The sequence below is a fragment of the Thunnus albacares genome, chromosome 11, assembly GCF_914725855.1.
Source record: "Thunnus albacares chromosome 11, fThuAlb1.1, whole genome shotgun sequence".
In the NCBI taxonomy this organism is placed as follows: Eukaryota; Metazoa; Chordata; class Actinopteri; order Scombriformes; family Scombridae; genus Thunnus; species Thunnus albacares.
The window spans coordinates 12,129,218-12,148,564 of NC_058116.1; the positions used below are offsets into that span (position 1 = coordinate 12,129,218).

Sequence of the window (19,347 nt, forward strand, 5' to 3'; positions counted from 1 at the left end):
TCAGGTTTTCTCTATTTTATGTCATTGTAAGTCCAATGAATAAATAAATGAATCGATGATGAAAATAATCGTAAGCTGCAACCCTAAATTCATTGATTAGTTTAAATGCTTAGTAAGTTGTTTTCATCGTTTTTGATTTACATTACATCATATGTTTACTAAGCACCGAAAAGCATTGAAGGGAGAATAATGATGATTTACTCCACTGATGTATTTCTTTGTTTACTGCTAATGTTCTGATCTGTAATATTATCTTTGTCACCATCCCTCCCTCATTAACTCCACACTAATAAAGTCTTTAAAACTGTGTGTAAATGGGAACGCACACATCGTTTTTACTTGCCCACTGCCTTCAGTGAAAGGAAGGAGCACACAAGACAGCAGAACAAACTGGATTTTAAAGCCGAGCAGGTTGTTAAATGGCCTAACTCTTTTATACAAGGAGTAATTCTATGGGGAAATTTCCCAACAATGACAGATGTGGCGATGATCAAAGCACAGCAACGCTCAATAGACTTAAAATTCAATTGCAGTTCTAAGTAAGGGGATGAGATGAAGCACAAAGCCATTGAGATGGATTTCTTCACATAAAACCCAGAGAGCCAAGCCAATCAAATTTACCAGTAGTGACAGTACAACCCTGTCAACAGGCGGAGACTGGTCTTTATAAAGCAGCACACACATCTTCCTCATGCTTCATGTCTTTTATAATTCTACACAAGCTGCAGATTCTTACAAAGGATGCTGTTGTATCTCAAAATGGTTTCTAGCTCACTCAGCTTATCTCAATTTAAAGGAAATGAAGCAAATAAGATTTATCCCGTTATCTGAGCTGTGTATCTCCCTGCATGTAATCCACTTCCTGAGGTCGGATGTGGACCTGTGTTCACAGCAAGGTGAAATCAATAGGCAGCCATCGTCTCCACAGACAGCTAGAGATGAGATCTGGCATGTTGGAGGAGACTGGAGAGGATTCTGGGAAGAGGCACAGGACGGATTTGGGCGGGGAAGCGATGGCACATTCAGTGATACATGACATGTTTATCCGAGTGGAAAGTATCCTTGCCTGTGTGTACTTTTCATTAATGGGTGACCTTGTTGTCATTCTCTCTTTTTCTTGGACTCTTAGTCTCACTCCGACAGACACACATCACCTCAGGGCAGATAACATATCTGCACCACTGCAGTGCAGTAATGACCCCCTCCCACTGCCTTGAGACCTTTCAGACACACTGTTCATGTCATTGCCAATCAAGCAAAGACCTGTTGGCGCACATATCCGTCACTCTCTCCATCTTCATCTCTCTCTGCATGTTAGTGCCTCTGCTGAGAAACAACCCATCATGGTTTGCCAATCAGAATCCAATTTGAAACCTTAATTAGTTGGACGCCTCAAAGGTAATGAAGCAACATTAGACACCAATATGAATAACTCACCTCCGTCAAGCCTGACACTTTGCATTATGGTGACTAGCATTCTTTTCCTCGCCAGTTTTGGCCTTTTTTCTCTGATTGTGAGTCTACAGCGAGGGTGGTGATGTCATCTTGCAGCAGATGGCTCGATGTCATCTTTTAACTGGCTGTACACAAATTTTCATGCTTGCACTGAGGACAAGTGCGAATACAGGAGAGAAAGACAAGTTTGTAAAGGCCGGGTGAGCTTGAGAATTAGCTCATACACACATCTGAAACTGTTGAGTGGAGAATGACAAAAGCGAGGTTGAGAGAGAAGTACAACACCTGCGTACTTTGTCACCTCCACACTGGCCAATCATGGCATCAAGTGGGTGTGATTGTTTGATTGTCGGGTTTGGAAACGTACAAAAAGTGTCAAATGAGTCAACTATGCTGGTCAAACAGCAGGAACAACAGGATTTGATTTTTATCTTTTGAGCTCTGTTTTTTCATACTATAGACAACTACTTCCATCACTTTTCGCGTGTAAAACCGAACACTATAAATGAAACCTGTCCAATCCAAATTATTGTCCCTGCCCCACTCTATTTTGAGATCAGATTAATTTTGCAGATTTATACATCGCCTTCAAATGTGTGTGTCGTCTGGAGCAGCAACTATAATTACTTTTGCCTTTAGGCACACAACAAATTGTATGATCTAGTTTGCCTCGAGCTATAGACGAATCGGCTGATTGTTTTGTTGTGGTAAGTGCCGCCATTAGAGTTAAACAGAACACTTTTACAGTGACAGCGAAAGCGCAGATGACTGAGATAATCACTATCGACAGTCTTAAAACACTAGTGTGACATCAGTTATGACGCATGATTTGGGAAAAAATAACATGAACGCACTGCCTCTGTCTGACCTCCACAGTCTGGATGTGAAAGTGCTGTGTGAAGTAACTAATTCAACTCAGCAGATATCACTTGCTAGCTTACGATCGAAATCATCAAACTTCACGATTTTTTTTTCGGCCAGGAAACGTAACACTGATACACAGATGGTGAGAGATCAGCGGAGTGCTGGTTGCTTCATCTGTAGTGGTCCCTTAGTTGGCATACTGCTCAAAATATGACCGAAAACATGAGGATTTGATGGACATTTATGAAAGTAAAATTTATTTTATGGAGCAGAGGCCCTTCACTTTTACATTTTTCCTTTTTCCAAAGTCTGAGTTTACTGTTGGAGCAGCTGATAACAGCTCAGAAAAGACGACTAGTTAAATCTGGATTAAATTATTTTGAGTTCAAATTTTGTAGATTGTAACCTTCGTTTTAATGGCATTTGATGTCTATATTTTCAACATATAACTGGTTCTACAGGACTACCTGGATAGTTTCTCTTGTGCTTTGAAAGTGAAATTCTTTACGTACATTACAGTGTTACACGTGGGTTTACAAGTCTGGTGCAACCGCAGTAATGGCAGCTTGTCCACTGAAGTCGACTGACGCCTGCAGCCACCACCAATTCCAACATGGTGAGGAGGTTAAAAACACTGTTTGACGATCTAACAAGCTTTTTATTTGAATTCTTCATAAATTTGGAAATAACAAACCAGTGGACACAAACGCAGACTGTAATGTTATCTTTCAGTGTTCTTTTTTTGCATACAAACCTTTTCACCACCACCACTGTTTAAGGCAATTCCTGCCCAACCATGACTAACATTTAAAATGCTGCCCTTACAGCCATGGAGCACACATGTCACAGCCACTATAAGATTACAATTCTCAGAGGAGCCCTCATCACTAACAACCTATCACGCCTGCACACCTCTCAGTTTCCCGCAGGGCTCAATGGAGCAGAAAATAGGAAAAACAAACCAACAGAGTTAGTGCCTGTAAAAACCTTATCCTGTCAGATGTGCTCTCTTTCACGCACGGCACTACTCTCCTCTACTCGTTGGTTTTCACCTTCACTGAACCTGCATCATTCTTATCTGAATGCTGCTTATTGTCCTTGCATTGATAGGTTGTTTGTGTCATTTCACCCGCTAATTAAGAGGAAAGGGCAGCGTGGGATCAGGAAGAGGCTGCCACTCCCCCACACACACCAGCAGAAAACTGCTGAACCGGAGATGGAAAAGAGATTATTGGTTTGCTTGCTTGTGTTTTTGGGTGTGACCGGTGGAATAAAAGACTGCCAGAGAGAGAAAAGCAGCTCAGGATTTTAAGGGGAAAAGGAGAAAGACAGTTAGAGCAGGTGGTCAGCGATGACTTCACGCAGGTTCAGTGTTCTGACCTTGAAACATTTTTTTTTCATCCCTCACAACACAACACAACACAACACAACACAACACAACACAACACAACACAACACAACACAACACAACACAACACAACACAACACAACACGCCTTAAGACAAATCTCTCAGAGGAATGCAAAGAAAGACTTTCCTCCTCTTCACTGAGCAGATAAAACAAAGAACCGTTATATTGTGGTCATTTTGCATAGAGCCAATAATGTTTTTCTGAATACAGTCACAATCTTAATGACTTCTTTGAGGAAAATTGCTTTGTTACTTAATGCTGTGTTATAAAACGTATTAATGTTAAAAAAAAACTCAAAAAACTATTTCATTAAAATTGCATCACCAAAGATAAAAAAGACTCAGACTATTTCCCGCACTGTGATGTCTAAAGCCAGAAAGATAGTGCACTCTCAAAACATAATTTCCAGATTTTGCAGCCTTTAATTTTTCAAGTAATGCATAATATAACAAGACCAAGAGTCTACAGTGGGTCTGTGAGGCTGTAGGCACTGCAGTGCTTTGAGCTAAAGGTTAATAATAGCATAGCAACGTGGTCACAATGCTAAGATGCTGAATAATATGCTTTAGAGAGTAATGTTTACCATGTTCACCATCCTTCATTCAGCACTATACACGAAGTACAGCTGAGGCTGATGGGAATATCATTCATTCTTCAAGTATTTGGTCATAAAACAAAGTATTGGACAAAGTCGATCTTTAACCAGATGGTGCTAGCTGAAAAGTCAAGAGAGGTTTTACAATTCATCATGTAGAGACATTTTTTCACCAAAACATTTTCAACCTCCTGGTGCAGCTAGTAGGAAAGTCATTAGGATACATCCTCTGGGGAACAGGAATATATCTCTACAAAATGTCACACAAAACAATCCAATATTTATCAAGATATTTCATTCTGGACCAATTTGGTACACGACTGGCTGGCATTTTCATCCATAGACCTACGCTGCCAAAAGCATCCAAGGGTGCAGAGGATTTAACTACTGCAGTGTAAATCATGTTGTGTTTAAATAAAGCCAATGTCTGGCAAACAAACTGCCCTCTCTGTATGTTAACTACAAGGCATTTCATCCATTCATTGACATGTAGTAAAGTGGTTTACTGCCTGCCTGCTTGTCAGAGGGACATGAGTTCAATTCCCCTGCTTGATATGGTGCACTCTGTTGCTTGAACTGTAAAATACATCTCTCTCTAAGAAAAAAAGAAAAAGGTATTTGCTATGCACTTTTGTCTTATTTCATGCACCTGCAGCCTTGTGGCACTTGTGTCAAACATGGACCTGACTGCTGCTGCACGTATTCTCTGAGGCCTCTCCTGGATCTACTGTGGCTTACATTTGTACATCTCTTTGGACAAGTGTCTGCAAAACGTAAATAATATCACAGCCTGTTTTTATAAATGATGAACAAAGCTACATCAGAGGAGAAAATCATATGGTAATGATAATAATTATCTTCTTAAAATAACATAGACCTCTGACACAAAGTTAAATAAATATCCAGTTCTTTCTGTCTTAGTTGTCCTTATATTTCTAGTTGCAAAACCTGCATAACTCAAGTCAAATTCTGTCTGAAGGCTCATCTATCACTCTTTTTCTTCTGCTCAATCAGCTCAATCAGTTTCCCCAGTGCATCCTCTATATTTCATTCATTCAACCTTTATTTAAATCTCGAGGAATCATCGGGGGCTATCCTCATTTTCAATGATGTTGAGAGAACAATTAAAACAGAATAAATGCACACAAAAAATAATTAACAAAAAAACAAACAACAACAGAACACAGTTAATTCAATAGCGCAGTAGTTTGTAATCATGGTTTTAAATGGACCTATGGGTACAATTGTGTTAAGTTTTAATGTGTGTTGTAAAATGTTCCAACTAAAACTAAAAGCAGTTTTCCCAAATTTAGTGTGGACTTCAAGCACTTCAGCGAGTCAAATAATGACTATGGGACCAATTCAATAAGGAAGTGATATATGATGGCAAGTTGCCATTAAGGGTTTTATAAATAAATAGAAACTAATGCCTGTAACGTGTTACTGTTAGAGATGCCCACTCAGCCTCTTCATACAAGATGCAATGATGAATAGAATAACTGTCATCGCTAATAAATCTCATGGTGGAGTGATAAACTGAATCTAGTAGTTAAAGAGTGGAGGCAGAGGTGTGTCTATATATCTCCATAATCCAAAGCAGACAAGATATGGCCTCAATTATCCACTTCCTACTGAACATAGGAAAATTAGCTCTGTTTCTGAACAAATATCCAATTTTGTGTCGTAGCTTGCTGACAAGTGTGTCAGTGTGTGAGATACCAAGACCTTCTCAATATGGAGTCCATTCAGAGTCGTAATATGCAAACTACTGTCCACAATATCTCTGGCTCTAGAGAATAGCATATATTAAGTCTTCAGGACTAATTTCAAATTAAAAAGTGTATCTTGCAATTTGTCAAAGGCTTGTTGTAGGATTTCAGTGGCTGAATGTGCAGTATTGGCAAAGCAATACAGAACTGCATCACCTGCATTAAGATGGGCATTGTAATTTGTTATAAAGGATGCAATATTGTTAATACAAATTGTGAACAGGACAGGACCCAATACTGAAACTTGTGGAACCCCCTTTGACAGTCGTAAAAATACAGAACAATCATTTCCCCAAATCACACATGTCTATGAGACAGGTAGTCCTGAAACCATTTACATGACTTATAATCAAAACCAATATCACATAGCCTCTGTGGGAGCACAGCATGATCAACAGTGTCAAGTGCTTTTGTTAAATCAACAAAGACGGCAGCACAATATTTCCCTTTGTCAACAGCAGTTACAATATCATGTTTAACAAAAGTAGTAGCAGTGACAGGACCACGTTTAGCTCTGAAACCAGATTGGTGTGGACTTAACACAGAATTGCTTGAGAGAAATGATTTGAGCTGATGATTATCTAATGACTCCAGGGTTTTAGCAAGACAGGACATTTTGGAAAATGGCTGATCGTTATTAAGATAATTTCTATCACTACCCTTATGCAGTGGTACTACATGTGCAGATTTCCAGACCTGAGGGATAACTCCAGTGGAGATACAAAGATTAAAGAGATATGTAATTTGTTCAGTAATAAATGGGGCACAGAGCTTTGAAAAATGAGGGTCTAGTTTATTCTCCCCAGTTGCTTTTCTGCAATCGTTAGCTTGAAGTACTTCCTTAACAACAGAGGAAGTGAAGGCCTGTGTTGTGAACTGTGAGGTTTAAGGAGGGCACGTGAGCCAAAGGCTTACTATTAAGAGCAGATCCTGAGTACACCATATCAAACGGATTCCCAGCAGCAGTAAAATGTGTGTTAAAAGCATTGCAAATCGCTGATGTCTTATTTATTAAGCGAACATTAAACCTAACATAAGAAGGAACAGAAAGAGAGGATTTGTTTTCATTTACATTTACTTTCCAAAATTTTTGACAGGTTTGTAAAAGAGCTGGAGATTAATTCTATGTCATAATTGGATTTTGCTTTTCTCAAGGAGGATGTGCATTTACTTCTGAGTTGGGCTGCTTAACCAGTACGCCTCACTAGAGCCCAGGCTTTGTCCCTTGCCTTGAACATCACTGATAATTCTGTGGACAACCAGGGGCTTGATCTATCTTTAACCCTAAGCTTTTTAAAATATGCATATTTATCAGTGATAGAAAGTCATGAATTTGTAAAATATTCCAATGCCAGTTCTACATCGGGTATTTCAGAGGTGTGATGTGTATTACTGTCAGCAAGGTCACTGGGGAAAGCCTGTTCATTAAAAGTTTTTAAATTTCTTTTGATAATGATCCTAGAGCTCGATCTTTCCAGTCTAGCACTTCTAACGCATGCTAGAGGACAGTGCAAAAACTCCAGAAGCAATCAATGTTCCTCCTATTAGACAGAATCAAATCTATCAATGTTGATTTTGAGGGATCCTTCAAATTAATTCTGGTCATCTCATCAATCAGCTGTGACAGATTGAGATTGTCACACATCTCTTTTAGACTATCTGAATCTTTTTCTAACCAATTTAAGTTAAAGTCACCTAGAACATCTCTGAGTTACTATACTGAGCAAGTGAGTCTGCTAATTTATTAGTTGCACTAGAGACAGCTGAGGGTGCTATGTAAACACCCACCACATTAGTTGAATTATTACTAGATAAATTAACCTTCAGAGCAATAAATTCAAAATAATGAGGTACAGTGATGACATTTAAAACAGTAACAGATAAACATGACTTCACAATATACAGCCACACCACCGCCTCTTCCAACTCTGTCTATTCTGTACAATTTATAGTTATGTAAGGAAACCTCAGAAATATTTATACTCTGTTTAAGCCAGGTTTCTGTCAGAGCCAGGATATCAGGGTCAGTCTGTGAAACAAGAATTCTCAGGGGATCTAATTTAAATTGATTACACAGACTTCTGATATTTAAATGCATCAGCCCCAGGCCATTTCTGGATTAGAAAGCATGTGGGTTAAATAAGGCTTGACCAGAGTCACAGGAGGGCTTACTCGCTAATGGCCACCTATAGAGTTTGTTTGGGGGTTGAGATTATTAAATTTTCAGGGTTATAATAACTTGTAAAAGAAATAGGCTGGTGTTGTTTATGAGGGCCAATAGTGATCAGTACAGGAAACACAAGAGCAGACAGTGAAGGACAGAGTGTGTTCTGAACCGGGCTCACTTGGAGACGTCACCCAGTGAGGGGAGACTTCAAGACTGATGGCTCCCATTTCAGTGATTCTACCATTTCACACATGGTTGTAGATAACAACCTTGAACCCTCTGGATCTATTAAAAAATACATTAAAATTGTCTATAAAAGCTGATATTCATAAGGCTACAACAGCCTGTCAGCCAGCGGTGAAGCTGTTGTAGACGAGAGAACTTCAAGTCCTCAGATTTCTTGAGTGTCTCAAACAAGGACAAGAAATCCCTTTTCAATAGTTCTGATTGTTGCTGCTTTATATTGTTCACTCCAACATGAAGCCCTACAGTTTGGACTAATGGAGTCTGGTCAAGGACATTCAGCAGCGTATGGTTGATGTCTGACACTAGTGCTCCTGTGTGACAACGTGTTACACCTCCTGGAACAGTGACATGATGCACAATTGAGTCTCTCATGACCAGTACGGATGATAATTTCAGTTGTGGACCAGCAAGGCCCAAAACACCAGGACTAACCCTCTTTTTGACATCTAGAAATCTAGCTTTCAGTGGGGAGACCAGTGAGCTTGGTGATGTTCATAATGGAAATTTTTTGGGGCTACTCGAGCTGATTTCAAAATATTATTCTGTCATACAAGAGCATCTAGAAAAAGTCAAAGGATACAAGCAGAGAGGGGAACAGCTGCCAACGCACTATCTCTCATGGCACTCTCAGAATGAATTACTTGAGCTGTGTGGAAATGACGTTCTCAGCACCATTCTCGGGAAAAGACTCCAGTCAATCTATCACTCTATAATACATGATGCCATCCCAGATATATCACGTTAAGCAGAACATCCTGTCTCTGAGGTACATGTTCAACGATGACACACATGGCAAGACTGGACAATAAACAAATGTTTTACTGAGTTTGTACACTTTGCAAAAAAGACAGGAAATTAAATCGCCAGCATGATAGAGCAGTTAGAGGTGTGCAAACCCAAATTATCCAAGTAAATCCTTTGGCTACATTTTCTCCTCGTGTAAAGCATACACTGAATCTAATAGGTGTATATGCTGTCCAGACATGTAAGTAAATGTCAACTTATTTCAGATGCCTGCTTGAGTGATACACGATTGAGTGCACATATTGATGTGGTAAGACTTGCTCCCCACCTCCTCAGTGTGATTGAAGCACTTAATTGCATAATATCATCCTGCAAATTATCCATTGAGGCCTTATCAGATGCACAAGGACTGAGAGAATACTTCACATCATTCACAGCGGTTGTCGTGTGCATTGTCTGGGTAAAAATACTGGAACATATTGAAGATAAGAATTTGCTCCTGCAGAGTGGCAGCCTATCTTTCGATCAGGAAGCAGCAAACATTGACGCTCTACAGCAGGAAATAATTTCTTTGAGAAATAAGTGTGATTCAATGCTTGCTGAAGATCAAAATGTAGTCCAAGCAACGTGCATCCCACCTGAGTTCACACATAGCAGGCAGAGAAAGCACCAGCGCACTGAAGAAAGGTCAGATGCACAAGAGACTCCTGATGTAACATTTAGCAATTCTGTGTTTTATGTTGCAGTGGACAGTATCATTGCACAGCTGACTTCCAGATTTCAGTCAATCAGGGATATTTACAATGATTTCAAGGGAAAATTCAAGTTCCAGCAGTTGAGTGAGGAGGATCTTGTCTAGTCATCTTGTAGAAATTCGATAACAAAATATTCTAAGGATCTATCTGAAGATTTGGAAAAACAAATGCTCCATTTGAAAAGGATATACAGTGCCACATTCTCAACCATCATTTTTAGCTAATTGTGTTGTATTGTTATTTTTTTTCTTTCAAACTGTACATCGCAATCAGCGTATTCCAATATGTGTATTTTATTGTACTTCCATATCTGTAGAGTACTGTGGTTTTATGATGATGAAAACGGTTTATTTTAATTACACTGTGCATGTAAAGCCCGACTAGGGACAACTATGTTGAATTGCATCATCCCTATCAAATAAAATAAAGATTCATATTCAAATTCAACAGCCATGGAGCTGCTCAACAGGATTTATGACATGAAGATTGAGAGCATTTATGGTCACATTTGCATTGCACTGAGGATATTTTGCACTTTACCAGTAACTGTGACAGGAGGAGAGAGATCCTTCAGTAAACTGAAAATAATAAAGAATTTGTTGCACTCCACAATGAGCCAGGAGAGGCTCAATAACCTGGTAATACTTCCCATCGTGTGTGAACTGGCTAAACAGATGGACTTTTAAGACATTATAAAGGACTTTGCATCCAGAAAGACAAGGAAGGCGGCAAAGATGAAGCCATAAGGTAAGAAATTGCATTTTCTACTAGGAAATGTTTGGTGTACGTGTAACAGATCTTTGTTGACCTTGGTGTGTGTAAGTGTGACAAAGAGTTCTATTATGTTGTGTGTGTGTGAGTGTGTATGTGTGTCCATGCCTATGTAGCACATAACATGCATGCACTGATATGAGTAAAGCAGTTCTGGGGAAGGCCCATTCACTGGACCTTTTCAGGGGCCCATCCATTTCTGTGGGCAGGCCTGGTTCCACTTTTCAACATTCAGCATCGACCGCAGCAACAGAGGAGAGGTGGGCACCAGGACCTGCAGGATCCAGTCGTTTCATCGCATGCCTGGTACAAGCAGGAACAGCATCACCAAAAGCACCAGTAGTAGCAGAGACCGCTGTAGGATTGCTCACCCAGCCCTGGAGGGTTGACAGCTTTGGGATGGGAGGAGGGTCCAGGCCGGGTTTTTGCTGGTGCGGTGTTAATCCGCCAGTGACAGTGAAGATAACTGGTTATGCAGCACTGGGAACTCCTCAAGGTATAGACTATCATATCTGTTTTGTAGAACAATGGGCTGTTGAGCACGATGCACCTTCAGAAGACCCTGCACCCCGACTCTCCTTCCTCCCCACAGACCACCAGGAGTTACCTTGCGGTGTGGGGCTGGGCTGTTCAGGTCTCGACTTGTTTTGTTCCCAGATTTGCCTAACCTTGTGCTGGCTAACATCACGATGAGAATACTATCATCCAGCTCTGCATCACCTTCTCTACTCCTCTCTTCAAACTGATCCCTGCATAGGATTGGTGTCCTCCAGGTTGCTGATTTTGCTATTTAAATGTATGCAACCCAAACAATGGGATGGTGAAAGATTAGGAATCATGATGGTACCGAGCTCGCTAGGCAGGCTAACTAGTTAGACTAACTTGGAGGCTAGATGGTAGAGATGGCTAACAACAGACCAATAAGTCCTAGAGGCAGAACAATTACCGTGTTCAAGCAGACGGATCACGGCTGGGAAATCCCATCAGATCAGGTCCATAAAACCAATAAATCCAATAATCTGCATAAAGTTGTCACATTAGTTTTCCTGAATTGTATGAGTTGTATCAGCATGTTTCATTCTTAATGTGATTATTAACACACAGGACATGCAGGGAGTCTGGTTGTTGGATAAACACACTCACATTCAGTGCAGAGTGTCTGAAATCTGTAGTTCTCAACGTTCGCCCTGAAGGAAAAAAATTTAGCAAAACAGGTCCTTCAGGAAATCTAATAAAACTCAGATTAATAAATAAGGATTATTTGTACACGGCTGATCTTTTGTGACGTGCGTCTTTCAGGAAAACTTCACACAGCAAAACATGCTTTTGTTTGTGAACCAGATTTGTAAAAGATTTCTATGTGCACTTAGAGCGCAAGAGATGAGAGGTTGTTAGATTGACGTTGGATCTTATTAACCCAGTTTCAGTCGTGGCCTCTGCTGCTGCCGCTTCTTCACCGAGAAAGAGAGAGAGAGAGAGAGAGAGAGAGAGAAAGAGAAAGAGAGAGAGAGAGAGAGAGAGAGAGAGAGAGAGAGAGAGACACTGAGGTTATAAACCTCTCCCTCGCCTTTCACCAACATGGCTGAATATTTCATAGCACTCACTCCTGTTTAACTGCTGCTTTCCTGACATATTTTAGTGCACTTTGTCTTTTCAAAGCGCTACAGTCTAATGGAGAGAAAAGGGCTGTGTGTGTTCAGAGTAGTCTTACCATTAATCAAACTGTAACAATTGAACAGCATGTGTAATTTAAAACTGAGTGGTTGCTAGTGGATTATATATTTTTTTAAGCGTAGCCCTGCATCATTTTTATTTTATTAGACTGTATGTTGGTACATTAACGTGGACAGATGGGTGTCCGAACCAGCTGGCCAACAAGACAGATTGATGAAAAAAGATGTTTCAGCGAAGACAAAACTGCTGTTTGAGACATGTGGACCTTGAATCTTCCAGGTTTGGAGTACTCATGAATTTCTGTTTTTGAAGGTAATTTCAGCAGTATCAAGTCAAAAAAGCATGTCAGCCTCCTTTCTTATTAGTAGCCAGGCCTTTGATCTGTCTTCTCCCTCTTTTCAGATGTCAAAGAAGTTTACTTGCTTAGGCGGTAAATAGATTTCAGGTGGTCATGACATTCAGTACTTGTGAAACTAAAACTCTAACAACAAAACACTTTTGATTCTGCATATGAGCTCTCAGCCTCCCACACATTTAAAGAAAATCCTGGCTATGAACCAAAACAACTGCACCTGTAAAATATGCAGCACGCAGCAACCAATATTTGGAGCACAGAGCATTTTGACAGAAAGGGCATCCTGATTCGTTTCAGTACAGACAGAGACAATTACTGAATTCTCACGTAAGGAAAAGTGTCAGAGATGCTGCCAGTCAAAATAATCGTATTACATTGTTTACATGATGTAACTTATTCTCTTTATAAATGGTTAATAAATAAGTCACTAATGCTTTATAAGATTTAAGAAAAACTTAGGTTTCATCTGTTTAGCACTCTTTCCCATTGCACTTCATTACATTGCTCATCGTTTCTGGTAAGGTGTGTCCTTGATTAAATGTAAGGGGTATAGGTTTGTTAGTGGTTAGTGGTTAGGTGTTAGTTCTTGCAACCTTTCAAGCAACAACCGTGCATTTAGAAATCCCCAGCCTTTGTTAGGCAGAGATCTCCGATAGTCTTGGTATCGCAAGACAACTTTCAACAACTGCAACAGCTTTTGAGTAACTGTCCTCTAACGTTTGATTGTCTTGCCTTGCCTGTAAGTCACTTTGGATAAAAGTGTCTGCCAAATGATTAAATGTAACGGTAAAAATGTTGCTGAAATATCCCTTCGGCTGCTGTTAAAACATGACAGTCTATAGCCACGCTAGCAGCTCTGTGATACTGTACTTTGAGCTTAATGCTTACATCAAGCAACAACAAGTTAAGTATACTCCTTTAGTGTGCAGTTGGTACGCATACTAAAAAGCTTCTGATTTGTAAGTGTGCTCTTGAGGGAAACTATTCTCCCAAAGTGTAGAGCACAAAGGAAATGGAGGAACTACTCTCAGCTGGACAAAATTAAAAGTGACAGTGGCTGGTGGTGAAACAGCTCCAGGAACAAACAAAAAATAACTACTGAATTTTTTGAAAAAAAATATTTGCTGTCTTTTTGTTAGGTTTAACTGGCGGTGGCATTCAGTTTAATTGCCTTTGCACAGCTCACATATTGCATAATTTCCTGCTGGGATAAGTATGTTGATTTCTTGTACACTAACAGTATACTATCAGCATTAGTATATAGCAAATACTGTATACAATTAGTGTGCATTATGGATTTGGGACACAATTGTCCCCCTATAGCCACGAATGTCTATAAAAAACATTTGTCCCAATCCATCCGGTAGCAGTTGAGATATTTACCTGGATAAGTGGAAATGTCGACCTAAGGATATCTGAACCAAATATTAGTCCATTCAGAATTATGCATGTCCATATGTCATTAATAAAGGGTTCATATACTAATCTATCAAGTCTGCAGTTTAATCTATCAGTAAGTTCTTATAAATGTATTGTGGCCCAGATGTTTTGTAGTCTTTTCCCAGTAGGTAACTGATAGTCCATTGGAGGGATTTCTGAGGAACTAAAGAGCTAATCAGACAAAGCCAGTGTGATCCTGGAAGAGAGATTCTTCACAAGCTGCAAGCCAAAAAAATTGTTCATACTAATGGCTTATAAGTGATCTATAAAGCCTCATTGAATGATTTATTGACCATTAACAAAGTCATTAATTACAGGTTATAAACCATTAAGGGGCTCCTTATGAGAGTGCTGTATCACTTCGAGTATTACCCAATTAGAAAACTAGTTTGTGGAAAATCCATTAACAGCAGCACTGGATGTGGATGTGTGTAAACAACCCCATAAACAGATTGTGTCTACCAATATACAAATATTCAACACAGCGGATGTCTAAGTGACACTCCAGATGGCTCCTACAATCAGGTACACAATGTAACTTCAATTCCAGAGGAAATAAAACCATCACTACATGTGCTCAACAGAATGAAAAGCCCCCTGTAGTCTGGTTGTCTGGTTATGTGAAGAAAACAAGAATAAGGAGAACAAAATACAGACGTGAATAACATCCATCATAACATCTCCTGATCACAGACACATGGAACAAGTCACTACTTCTACCCCTGAGGAGGGAAACACAGCGCTGTTCCTGCAGTGATATGAGCCAACACAGTGAATTTCAATGTGGACTTTAGCCTTTACAACAAATATGGGCGAGGTCGACGGGAAATGCCACTGAAACAAAAGATTAATGCTCGAGACTATGTGATTAAAATCTGCATGACACAAAGAACTACATTTTAATCCTACACCTGTGGGTCTCCACCAGTAATGACATCATAAAGGAGGCAACCTTATACCCTGAGTGCGCTCAGTTTGACCTAAAGAACAAAACATTGTCTAATGCATCAATAGAGGATTAACATGGAGTTCAGGTGCGCCGGCTCTGCTTTTATGCACTTTACCTTTTATCACCTGTTCACCTACTGCTGTTCATCATCTCTACATGTACTTCATCAGTTCATCATCACATTGCTTATACTGATCATGGTTAACAGATCTCATGTGTATATCAATAGGTAAAAGGTTACCAAAATGTGCCGCATTTTATTACCTTTTTTCTAATTTATACGTAAGATTACAATATCATCACATCCTATCTTTCCAAATCATTAAGCTTTCCTCTTTTTCTGAAAGTGTCGACTGTGTATCACGGCTACTATTCACAATGTCAAGAATGAACCTTCATGCTCAAATGCAGATGATTTTCATTTAATTGCACCGCATGTTAAATCTTCAAATTGCTTATAAAAAAAATAGAATTTTAAATAATATTCCCTCAAATATTTAACTCCTTGTTTTGCCTGTTTTAAATACATCTTTGCTGTTATTATGGCAATAAGATCACTGAAAACTGAATCAGGCTGTGACTCTAGTTTCAGTCAATTTCTTACACCAAGTGATGTCATTACAGCTATCATTGATCCGTTCAAATATACCCATTAATTACACACCTTGATCTGCATGACTTGCTTACAGTGTGTGTAATTGATGCCTATGTTTGAACACTCTTCTGTGTTGACTTTTCCATGCACGCCGTACACCCAAGTCAAGAGCCTACTGCGCTTTTGGCTCTGAATAAATAATAAAACAATTATGTGAGTTTGAGCGTGTGTGAAGGTTTTATTGCACCCACAGCTTTGCCTGGCTGAAATGACCCCTGATCCCATGGGTGGCCCTCAACAGCCCACAAAGGCATGTGTCCCACACACATGACAAGTTTAGGAAAGGTGACAGAGAGGCATCACTCCCTGACCGGCAATCTATTACTCAATTGAGTCACTCCCCTCAGCCCTGCCTCCAAATTACATTCCTGCTTTTCAGATGCTTTTTTTTTCTCCCCTCCCGTGTCTGGGGGGTTTGGTGTGTGGAGAGGCTCCTACTGATTGCCTGGCTGTGGCCGTGATTGAACGGGGACACGATGTTTCTCTGAGGCCGCATGGGGCTATAGGCTGCATACCAAACGAGCATGAAGAAAGCACTGGAGAGCGATGGAGAAGAGAGGCATCAATGAGTGGGAGGCAGGGAAGCCCTGCACTACAAAGATCAGACATTATTCAATGCGGCAGCAGAGCTGAGTTTGTTACAGCAGCTTAGGTCATCATGCAGATGATCTTAGAAATTAAAGCAGGTTTAATAAGCTATTATTCAGAGGCTGAATATATGAACCTCCTCCTCTTGTCCTGTTACAGCTCAACACTCAGTGTGAGAATACAAGGGAGTGGACAATGTAAACAGGATTTATGTGAGAGACACAGAGGGTGCCAACAGTACATCAGTCTGGCACCAGAAGCCTGTCACAGAGATGTCTGCCATAATAATGCATACATGTGTGAATGCATGTGCCTGCACATACACACTCACACACTCTTCGGTCTTGCCAGATCTGGGAGACGCAGACCTCTAATGCCGTGTGACTGCACTCCCCAGGGCTCCTTTCTGCTCTGCTGGATGAGCTCTCTGCTCGCCTGCGTGTTAAGAAATCAGGGAATCCCTGCATTCCCTGGCTTCACTCCTCCTTTATTCACCCGTTTATTGCCCCCTCCAGCCTTGTGCATGCGCTGTATAAAAGCTTGGCGATCATTAAGGAGGCATTCTCCCCATGACAATGATGAAACAGCCTCAGCATCATTTGCTTATACGAGCCAAATGAACTAATTTAGGCAAACGTCACTGTGACACATCATAGTTTTGCAGGATATCTTACACTGCAAAGATGTAAAATTTGACTGGGATGTCTTTTGAAAGACATTTCTATTTTTGATGTCTTTGACACTGAAAACTCATGATAATGTATGAACTGAAAGGTGTTTTTATATATGTTTTTTTGGGGGGGGGAGGGGGACATTTTTTGCCCTTATTAGACAAAGGTAGAGATATGGCAGGAAATTAGGGGAGAGAGAGAGATTTGGAACAACATGCAACAAAGATCCACTACTGGAATTGAACGGTGGATGTTGCGGTTATGTGGCACGCGCCACATAAGGCACCATTAGGCTACGGAGGCGCACCAGTCCACTGTTATTTTCACTCATTAGTACAACAACTTTGTTTTGATTTACAGCTGTTTCCAGTCTTAAACACATACAGTAACTCAATATTTGCCGCTCAGCCTGATTTAGCAGCCACCTGTCTGACAGGTCTAATAGCCTCTTTGGAAAGTTGAATTGCTCTGATGGTTGTTCAGAAATAAAACTGGCTGATGAATATATGATAATATGATAATTGGATCATTTATCAAGTAAAAAGTCCAAAACATTTGTTCGTCACAGCCTCTGATCTTTTCTGATTTACTTTTTTATGTTGGTCGGAAAAAATGAAAACTGATATTGTGTCATTTTTCACATTTTCCTGACATTAACAGATGTAGAGCTGCAACGATTAGTCGATTAATCAAGTAGTTGATCAACTGAAAATTAATTGACAACTATTATGATAATCAATTGAGCATTTTAGTCATTTTTTTAAGCAAAAACACAAAACACATGAAGACGTCCCCATGAGCTCTAAGACATTACAACGGGCATTTTCAGTATCTTCTGACATTTTATAGACTAAAAGATTGATCGATTAATTGAAGAAAATAATCCACAGATTAATCGGTAATGAAAATAATTGTTATTTGCAGCCCTAAATTGAATCAAAAACAAAGTGACAATGATAGTATTTGCAGCCCTGATTTTATTCATACATCAACATGCATTTTGTGTTTCAGGGTGTCAGACTCAAACCCTCCCAACAGAACTTCTGCATCCTGAACACAGGCTTCAAATCCTACTGCTGACAGTATTTTACCATCTTCTCTTTTATCTTCAACTACAACTAGATCTCTGATACCTTGCATCAGTGCTGTGAATGACAGCATCAAACACAAGCCTAACACCGGCTAATCCCAGGTAAAAACCACCTCTAAATCTGAATCCAGGTCAGCGTGTTTCTTCATCAAAGAAGCAATTGTACCCCTTCCTACACTAACCAACTAAACCTACAGACATGTAGCAGCATCCCAGCAGGGGATCCGCTGGGACAGAGACAATTACTGTCTGTCTGTCACCTTCTCAGCAACTGCAGTCATCCCTAAAAAGCTTTGGGGGTATCCTGGTGACACCAGATAGGACTATGAGGAAACAAGGTCATCATTAATTATCATCTGTGAGGCACAGACGAGCTTCTGTTTGCACCATTAAAGTTGTCATTGATATGTGATCATTTAATCTGAAACACTGCCTTATTTTTATTATTATAAGACAGGATTCACATCTTTCCAAGATAATGATTTTAGTCACCTGCTTGAAGAGTAAATCTACCGTCGACACCAGCGGAGAAAATGAGCTTTTTGCTGCATTGCACCTGCCCAAACGCGCCTAACTTTCAGGTGGGATGTGGGCTGTCTGGTAGTGATCAATTCTCCGAGGTCGTGGTCGTGATGGTGGACAAACACCCCCCCCCCCCCCCAAGAAGGAAAAGAAACAAATAAAAGATCATTAACTGCAAACAAACAGCGGCATGCAGCGGCTGCCTTGTCTCACACACTGCCATATGCCAGAGAAAACACGGGGGGGGTTCGGTGTCCCGGAGTGTCGCCGGCTGACCCGCAGAGAGAGAGGAGATGTCTTACCTGGTGACTGTGGACCGAGGTGAGGAGCCGGCAGGAGAGCGCGGCAGGCTGAAGAGTCGGTCCGTGGATCAAGGGCCGTACGTGAGCGTGTCGGTGCGCCTCGGCACCGTCTGAAGGCAGAGCTCCACAGCCAGGGTGTTCCCGACAGGAGGGGGCGTGGTGTGTGTGTGTGTGTGTGTGTGTGTGTGTGTGTGTGTGTGTGTGTGTGTGTGCGTGTGTGTGTGTGTGTGCGCGTGTGTGTAAGACAGAGAGAGAGACACATGCACGCAATCCTTACAAATAGGCTTATTTCTGACAATGCGACAATTGTTTCTCGCAGTCTCCT

The 19,347-nt window shown here is 40.5% G+C and overlaps 1 protein-coding gene across 4 annotated transcripts in view; it reads right to left on the bottom strand.

Annotated features, from left to right (window-relative positions):
- Window positions 1-19,147, bottom strand: part of sytl5 (synaptotagmin-like 5) — a 51,367-nt gene extending 32,220 nt beyond the window's left edge. For 3 of the 4 annotated variants that reach the window (XM_044366348.1, XM_044366349.1, XM_044366346.1), the window contains exon 1: window positions 19,023-19,147. The gene's annotated coding sequence lies outside the window, so the exon portion shown is untranslated. Of the gene's footprint in view, window positions 1-18,690; window positions 18,837-19,022 lie in introns of those variants that run through there. The other variant, XM_044366347.1, reaches the window with a different exon arrangement.
- Between the last annotated feature and the right edge of the window lie 200 nt (window positions 19,148-19,347).